This window comes from Canis lupus, chromosome 23, assembly GCF_011100685.1.
Source record: "Canis lupus familiaris isolate Mischka breed German Shepherd chromosome 23, alternate assembly UU_Cfam_GSD_1.0, whole genome shotgun sequence".
NCBI lineage: Eukaryota > Metazoa > Chordata > Mammalia > Carnivora > Canidae > Canis > Canis lupus.
In genome coordinates, this window is record NC_049244.1 from 1,485,449 (window position 1) to 1,494,655 (window position 9,207).

A 9,207-nucleotide genomic window follows, 5' to 3' on the forward strand; every position below is an offset into this window, starting at 1 on the left:
TTTGTCTCTTGATCAAAAAGCCTACAGACACCCAGAAATAGAAATGACTGAGGGCCCAACATCGTGGCATATCACTAAGAAATTACAAGGCACTAGGGACAAAGAAAAGATCCCCAGGAGGCTTCAGAAAGGAAAAAACAAGTCAAATACCAACAGTGAGAAATCAGAAAGGACCTCCCGACACAATGCTGGAAGCCATGGGTGCCTTGCTTTCACAATTTTGAAGGAAAATTACTTCCAAGTAGAATTTTATCCACAACTTAAATGTCAAGCAATTGGAAAATGATGTGTAATATGAAAATTAGGGTGTTTTCAGACCCATAAGACTCAAAAATATTACTTTGACTCATCTTTCCAGACAAAACCACTGGGAAACGAACTCCACTGAAATGAAGGCCACAGGCAGCTGACAGGCAGGCATCTGTGGCTTTTCTTCATAGACACCCTTCCAGCCTGGCCTGGGCTCTGTAGGGACTGGGGGGCCCTCAGTGGCCTGGAGCCAGAGCTGGCGAGGCAGAGCGGGGACCACTGAGGTGCAGCACGGGAAGAGGAGACCATGTCCAGTGCAAGGTGAGCCTCTCAGCTGGCCAGAATGGCTACAACAGCTGAGCTCTTGGAGGGGCCTTTTGTGGCAGATGAGTATATTGAACAACTTGTATGGAGAACCCCAGGAGGATGCTCTAGAGGGAGACCTGAAGCTTGATCCCAAAAGGTTATTAGAAGAATTTGTAATCCTATTCAGGAACTCCAGATAATGGATGTAAGGATTCAAAGTAAAGTGGAGAAACTAGAGCAACAGTATTAGAAAGAAGCCAAGGAATTTGCCAAAAAGGTACAAGAGCTCCAGAAAAGCAATCAGGTTGCCTTCCAACATTTCCAGAACTAGATGAGCACATCGTTTATGAAGCAACTAAGGTCTTTCACCTTGGAGACCAATTGGAAGGGGTAAACACATCTAGACAAGGGGTAGTAGAGTCTCATAAATTGATGAAATACTTTGGAGAATTGAAATCTGATGTCTTTACAAATTCTGAAAAGATAAAGAGGACAGCAAACATCATTTAGAAGTTGCACCTAATTGACCAGGAGTTACCTTTTGACAGATTTTCAGAAGAAAAATCCAAAATTGCTAGTAAATACCATGATTTAGAAAGCCAACTGATTTAGGAGTTTACCAGTGCTCAAAGAAAAGGTGAAATCTCCAGAATGAGAGAAGTAGCAGCAGTTTTGCTTCATTTTAGGGGTTATTCCCATTGTGCTGATGTTTATATAAAGCAGTGCTAGGGGGAGTACTTACTTGAGAAATGATACATTTGCAAATGCAGCAATACTCTGTCCATAGGTAAACAAACAAGTGCAGATATCCTTAGTTTATTATTATTATTATTATTATTATTATTATTCAATTTGCCAACATATAGCATAATATAGTAATCCAGAAATAGTACTGGCTAAACTTATTCAAAATGTATTTGAAGTCAAACTATAGAGCTTTGTGGAAGACGAGTTGAGAGAATGTAGGAAGTCTGATGCAGAGAAATATCTCAAAAATCTCTATGATTTATATACAAGGGCCACAAATCTTTCCAGTAAGTTAATGCAGTTTAACATAGGTACTGATAAACAGACTTTCTTGTTTAAGGTTATCAAATCCATTCTCATTTTCTATTTGGAGAACTATATTGAGTTTCTCCTATTTGGAGACTGGATATTTGAAAAGCAGAAGTGCTGTGATCCTACAGTGCTGTTATGACTCAAAAAAACATCAAAAGAGATCCATTGGCACAAGAGGTATTCAGGATTTGAAAGAGAGAATTAGACTTACCACTGGAGCCAGCTATTGATACTCATGAGGAAACTTTTCTATCTCAAAAAGTGGTGGTTAATCTTTTACAAGAAACCAAACAAGCCTTTGAAAGATGTCCTAGGCTCTCTGATACTTCTGATTTAACAAGGAATGCCTTTAGAATTTTATCATTCTTGTGGAATTTTTATGTATTGAGCATAATGATTACACTTTGGAAACAAGACTTGCTGGAATTCCTTCTTCAGATTCTAGGAAGGCAAATTTCTATTTTTTGGATGTTGTGCAACAGGCCAATACTATTTTTCAGCTTTTTAACAAGCAGTTTAATGATCACCTTATGATAAGCTCTTCTAAGTAATCTGAATGTCTTCAGAAGAAAAAAGAAATAATTGAATAAATGGAGATGAAATTGGAAACTGGCATTGATAGGGCATAAAATTTTATGATTGGACAGATGAAGCATATCTTGGCTGCAGAACAAAAGAAAACAGATTTTAAGCCAGAGGATGAAAACAATGTTTTGGTTCAATATACTAATGCCTGTGTTAAAGTCTGTGCTTATGTAAGAAATCAAGTGGAAAATAGTAGAAATGCCATGGATGGGAAGAATATGAATACAGTTTTGATGGAACTTGGAGTACATTTTCATTTACTTGTTTATGAGCATCTTTGACAAGATGTCCTAGCATCTGGAATAAGATGGGATGACTAAACAGGTAGTCTATTTTAAGGGGAATCAGGAATTGAAGATAGTATTATATATTCTAAGTATGGAAATGAGCTTTGTAAAAACTGGTTGCTTTTCCAATCTATAGTTTCTGTCATTATCTTTTTCAAGGCATTTCTGAAGAAATTCTTACTGATTGAAGATTGAATTGGATTAATATGGTGACATAACAAATAACTTGTAAAATTTTAAACATCAAGTGGAAATTTTGAAAGGTTATTACTCTACCATTTCTATAAACTTATTCTGTAAGAATTCATTCTTATCTATATGTGGTGTGTCAGTTTCCTTTGTGTTGTTCATAATCTTCTAGGAACAGATAAACTTTAATGTTCAGCTCATTCTTGGCATTTTTTTCCTTTAATGTAGGCTTTTTGGCCTAATTTTAATAAACTACTTTTCCTTTAGAACTATGTTTCTGAATGGTCATAAATTTTACCAAAACTTTCAGGTCCAGTGCTACTACTGACAATTTTCTTCCATTTCTGTTAGCCTAGTGTTATCAAGGTAAGAAAGAGAAACGAACTATGCCAACTTTAATCAAGCAATTTTTAGGAAATCATGGCAGCTTTAGAAGGCTGTCTAGTGTTCTGTTCCTTAGCCAGGAAGAGCCAGAACAGATTTTTGATACTAGAGAGTCATATGCTTGTACTACTGCTATTTTAGAAATCTCTGATGTGGATTCAAATTATACCTCTGGAAAAAAAAATTATACCTCTGTTACTTAAAGCCAACAATTGTGGAGAAAGGGGAACCCTCTTCCACTGTTGGTGGGAATGCAAGCTGGTGCAGCCACCCTGGAAAACATTATGGAGATTCCTCAATAAATTAAAAATAAAGCTATCCTACAACCTAGCAATTGCATTACTAGGTATTTACCCCAAAGATACAAATGTAGTGATCCAAAGCAGCACCTGCACCCCAATGTTCACAGCAACAATGTTCACAATAGCCAAATTGTGGAAAGAGCCAAGATGTCCATCACAGATGAATGGATAAAGAAAGTATACACAATAGAATATTACTCAGCCATCAGAAATGATGAATACCTATCATTTACACGGATGTGGATGGAACTGGAGGGTATTATGCTTAGTGAAATAAGTCAGTCAGAGAAAGACAATTATCATATAGTTTCAGTCATATGTGGAATATAAGAAACAGTGCAGAGGATCCTAGGAGAAGGGAAGGAAAACTGAATGGGAAGTCAACAGAGGAGAAGAAAAGCCCTGAGAGACTCTTAATTATAGGAAACAAACTGAAGGTTCCTGGAGGGGAAGTGGGGGGCATGGGGTATTTGGGTGATGGGCATTAAGGAATCTACATGATGTGATGAGCACTGGGTGTTATACACAAAGGATAAATTACTGAACCCTTAAAAATAAAAAGCAATTTTAAGCAGTAGTTTTACTGGCTATTTGAACTCGTTGTACAGTGTCAAGTTGTAAAAAGAAGTGAGAAAAAAATCTTAAATAAAACATGAGAGACCATTTTAAGATTTCCAAAAAATAAAATAAAATGAAGGCCGCAAATCAGGTAAGAGGAAAATATGAGATCCAGGAGACAGGGTCACACAAGAGAAAAGCCAAAGAAAGTTCTGGAATTTTGAAGAAACTCCAAGATGATGTCTGTGCAGAGCCCAGACTGGAGAGGAGATTGGAGGGCTTCAGGAGATATGTTGGTAGGGAAAATAAATCAGTAGATTCGTAATATTATCTGATATACTTGGCAGTATAAAAAAAATGCTGTGATAGCAACCTGCCAGAGGGTGGGGAAAAAATTAGTGAGGTTCTTAGAAAATAAAGCAAATTATAAAAGACGCAATAATTAACTTCAGGAAAACAAAAAGTTCTACAAGATTGAAATGTAATTATAGTACACTATATAGTCCTAATAATGTAAACAGAAATCAGTTTGACAAAAATAACAAGGATGCTATGAGAAAAAGAAGAAAGCACAGAAGATAGCAAAGTCCTAATACAGCATGATATCTGAACTAGTTGTATCAAGAAATATCTATATAAACAAATTATTTAGTAAGATGGAGATAAATTCTAGAAAGAGCTAAAAGGATTGAAAGTTGTTGCCACTGAATGGACAGACAGTGGGAAGGAAGAGTGGGATTTAGTAAGGTATCTTAGCCCAGTTTTACTCCAAAGCAGATCCTGAAACAAGCATTTGGTACAAGTTGCTTATTTGGGAGACGAGTCCAGGAAACACGGAAAAGCAAACAGGGGTATGGGACAGAGATAGGAAGGAAGACAATGCAGGATGAATTCATGATCATGTTGCCACTGTGGACAACTGGAGTTCAATCCTCCTGGAAACCACTGAGAGACTGTGTAGAACATACCTCAGAATTGTCTCTACTCATCCCTCTACTGGCTGAGGGCTGACCTTGGAGGCACTAACTCCCTAGAACTTTGTGCCTGCTCCATGCAAACACCAAGCGCACTCCTATAGATAGATAATACTTTCAAGTAGATAGCTGCAGATGCTCAAGGTAGGAAGTCATTGGCATATCCACTAAGACTCAGATAACATCTGAGGTGGACAGAGTGGGTAGCTATGGAGCACCAAAAATGTTGCTATCTGGACCAAGGTACTATTGTACTTTATGAGCTACCAGTGGTCTTCGAAATTTTAAACTATGTTGAGAATCTCTAAAATAATCTCTAGTCAACCAACAGATATCTTCTATTTCCTCTACAATGATGCCCAATGCACACTGAATGCCCATAGTTACTTTGAAAGATGACTTCATACTTCCATTCCCACTAATCAAGTAGTGTGCTTATGTAGTGGAGGTTGTAACCAAAGCTGTCTGTGCCAGTTACAGTTGTCTGTCTTATGCAACTTAGTTAAATAATTTGTAAACAAATGAAATAGGAATAATATGTAAACAAAAAGATACGAATGCAAAAAAAATTAAAAATAGATGTGGGGACGACACCTGTGCAACATCAGAAGAGAAATTGTATAAATCTGGAAGTGCTACTTTGATTTCTGCTTCTGGAAGTGTGGTAATGTAAGTATCCTGAAAAACCTTCCTCTCTCTGCCCTGATCCAGAAAGAAAAAATTAGGCCACCCTAATGATTGATTATGTGGATCTAATAATCTTACACTGCCCTAACCATGAGAGTAACCCAGGTAAGCCTACGAAATTAAAATAAAATAATTGCAGTAAAACTAAATCAAAGCATTTCAAGGTTGGTTGTGCTCTTTGGTACCAAATCATCTGGTACACCCAATCATCTGGGTACCACATGGAAAGCACCAATTGGAAATGCCACTGGAAAGGCGCAGTCATTTCTGGAAAAATATTCATAATCTATTAAGAATTCTCATGGCTCAAATTCAGATGATTCAAAATGAAATAAGTGAGAAAGTAAGCATCAGACTTAGACACCCTCCCCCCAAGATTTTAAGTATTAGAATTATCAAATATAGTCTATAAAATTGTTATGAAAAGTTTAAAGATATAAATAGTGATATTAAAAAATAAGCAAATCTGGGGTGCCTGAGTGGCTCAGCAGTGAAGCAGCTGCCTTCGGCTGAGGTCATGACCCTGGGGTTCTGGGATCAAGACCCAAGTCAGGGTCCCTGCCTAGCAAGAAGTCTGCTTTTCCCTCTTCTCCCTTTGCCCCTCCCCCTGCTGTGCTTGCTCACTCTCTCTCACAAATGAATAAATAAAATCTTTTTAAAAAAACATAAAATGTAAATAAATAAGTCTGAAAATACTATCAAAACTGAACAATCTAGAATTTTTTAAAAGATCTTATTCATCTATTCATGAGAGACACAGAGAGAGAGAGGCAGAGACATAGTCAGAGGGAGAAGCAGACTCCCTGCGAGGAGCCCAATGCAGGACTCAATCCCAGGACCCCGGGATCACGACCTGAGTGGAAGGTAGACGCTCAACCACTGTGCCACCCAGGTGTCCCCAGAATTTTTTAAATGAACACAGTTTAAAAATGAAATTTCTGGGGAAAATATTTAATTCCTAGTCACTAAAATAATAATCTCATTGCCTCACTGAAGAAAGAAATAGTAAACAAGAAAACAAAAACTGAAGAAAATGCCCAGATTTCAATACAGGAAAGAAATGATATGGAAAATACGAAAAAGAGATAACAAGAAAGACAGAAGACCTCACTTGTGTCTAACCAGAGTTCCCAAAGGAGATAATGGAGAGAATGAGAGAAAGTATTTGCCCTGATCCTAAGCATTTTCCAGAATTAATGAAGGACTTGAATCCCACAAATACAAAAGTACAATATTTATCAAACAAGGAGACAAAAAGAAAATCTTAAAAAGCAAGTAGAGACAAAATAGAATTACCTACAAAGAAACCACAGTTAGACTTCTTTATAGCCACAATGGAAGCCCAAAAGACAGTGAAATGATATCTTCAAAATCTGAGAGAGAATAATTGTCACAGAAATATCTAAAATGGAGGTCTTTCCCAGAATAAGGGTTATTAATAGGGAAATTTCATCTGAGTGACCCATCTATATGGTTGGGCAAACATCTAATTGCCAAGCGTCTGCCCCTCTTATTGTCCTGTAAAACGCATTCCTTTTCTCTGAAATTCCAGAGTTCTCCTTAGTTCAGAATGACATATATAGCTCATTTTGCCTGACTGCTTTTGGAATTTCCATGACCATGTGGATTCCCCATATATACGCCTATTAAATTTGATTTTCTCTCGTTAAAACAAATAGTTGTCAGTCTAGCATTCTATCCAATTGATATAATCTTTCAAGAATGAGGACTGATTCAAACTGACATGATATTATATATATAAAACCCTGAAGATTACACATACACACACACATGTACACACATGTAAACACACATAGCAGGATAAAAGATCCAAACACAAAAATTAGTTATGTTTCTATTCACTAAAGATGTACATCTGAAAAGGAAATTAAGAAAAAATTCCATTTACAATAGCATCAAAAACAGTAAAATACTTAGGAATAAACTTAACCAAAAAGATGAAATGAAAACTTATAGATGAAAACTTATAAACTGAAATCTATAAAACGTTGCTGAGAGAAATGCAAGAACAAATAAATGAAAAGACATCCTCTGTTCATAGGCGGGAAGACTTAATATTGTAAGGTGTTCATACTACCCAGAGGGATCTATAGACTCAATACAATCTCCATCAATATCCCAATAATGTTTATGGCAGAAACAGAAATCCTAAAACTCATATAGAATATCAGGAGACCTGGAATGGTCAAAAAATGATATGGGGAAAATTGGATATCCATATTCAAAATAGCAAAGTTGGATCCTTACCTTATATCATATAAAAAATTACCTCAAAGCGGATTGAAGATCTCAAACTCTAAAATTCTTAGAAGAAAACATAGGGGGAAAGCTTTGAGACACTTGATTTGGCAATAATTTCATAGCTATAACACCAAAAGCACAGGCAAAATACATATAATTCCCAGCCAGTTTAACATAAAACTTCACACTGAAGCCTATTTATTTATTCAGTTCCTATTCCAATCTCACTACATGTGGCAACTGATTACTTGTTTCTTAAATTTTCACCAAAACAAATTTGATGTGAAACAAACTTAGATCAATTTTTAAATTAAAATACAGATGATACATAGATAGATCAATTGCATTATTCTTAGATAACTGCAGATACACAGTCTCAGTGTTGGGAATGGATAAGGAGTGGTGGGGACTGGGATGAACCAGAGCACACATGCCTCTCCCAAGGGAGTCACACTTCTCAGCTAAACAGTTCATCATGGCCATGTGGAAACAAGGGCCTTGAGTCTATAGCTCTTCTGATCTCTCTGTAAAAAGCAGAAATCCATATTCTCACATAAAATCAACCTATTTTTCATTGTAGCTCAAAGGTTTGTTTTAATACACTTTGTGTCAAACAAAACATCCCTGGTAACTGGATAGTTGCTGAGGGATGCCTCTGGGAAAAGGCATCCCTACCAGGTGATAGCTGACAGGTCATCTTGTTCCACACACACCTGTATAGACACACTCCTCTACTAAAGATCATAGCAAAGCTCCTATCATTGTATCAATCAAGTGTCTGCTGAAAACCTCAGAATATTGCTGACATCCTGTCACTGAAAACTTTGCACTGTACACTTAACAGAGGTGAATTTTATGGTGCATGAATTATACCTCCAAAAAGCTGTTATGTTTTAAAAATCCAAACAGGTGGGACGCCTGGGTAGCTCAGTGTTTGAGCATCTGCCTTCGGCTCAGGGCGTTATCCTGGATCCTGGGTCCTGGGATTGAGTTCCACATCGAGCTCCCTGTGGGAGCCTGTTTCTCCCTCTGCCTGTGTCTCTGTCTTCTCTCTGTGTCTCTAATGAATAATTAAGTAAAATCTTTTTAAAAATCCATAAAAATCCAAAAATGCTCAAATCTAACCCCAAACTTGAGGAACTCAGGTGCCTTCTACCAACCACCAGTCAGGCAACATCCAAGGCTTCAGTCTTTCCTTCTTCCTATGTCACATGGCACACTGAGTTTATACTGAGTTCCCATTAATTATTGATTTTTTTCCCCAGATAATATCTGTTAAAGAAGAATTAATACTATTGTTTAAGAACAAATACTGCCCAAATGCTGTCTTTAGTGGATTGTAATCAGCTTTACCCACTTTCCATC

General features: G+C 37.0%; 1 pseudogene; it reads left to right on the forward strand.

Moving 5' to 3' along the window:
- Positions 1 to 592: 592 nt before the first annotated feature.
- LOC100686553 lies at positions 593 to 2,480 on the forward strand (annotated as a pseudogene).
- Positions 2,481 to 9,207: the final 6,727 nt, after the last annotated feature.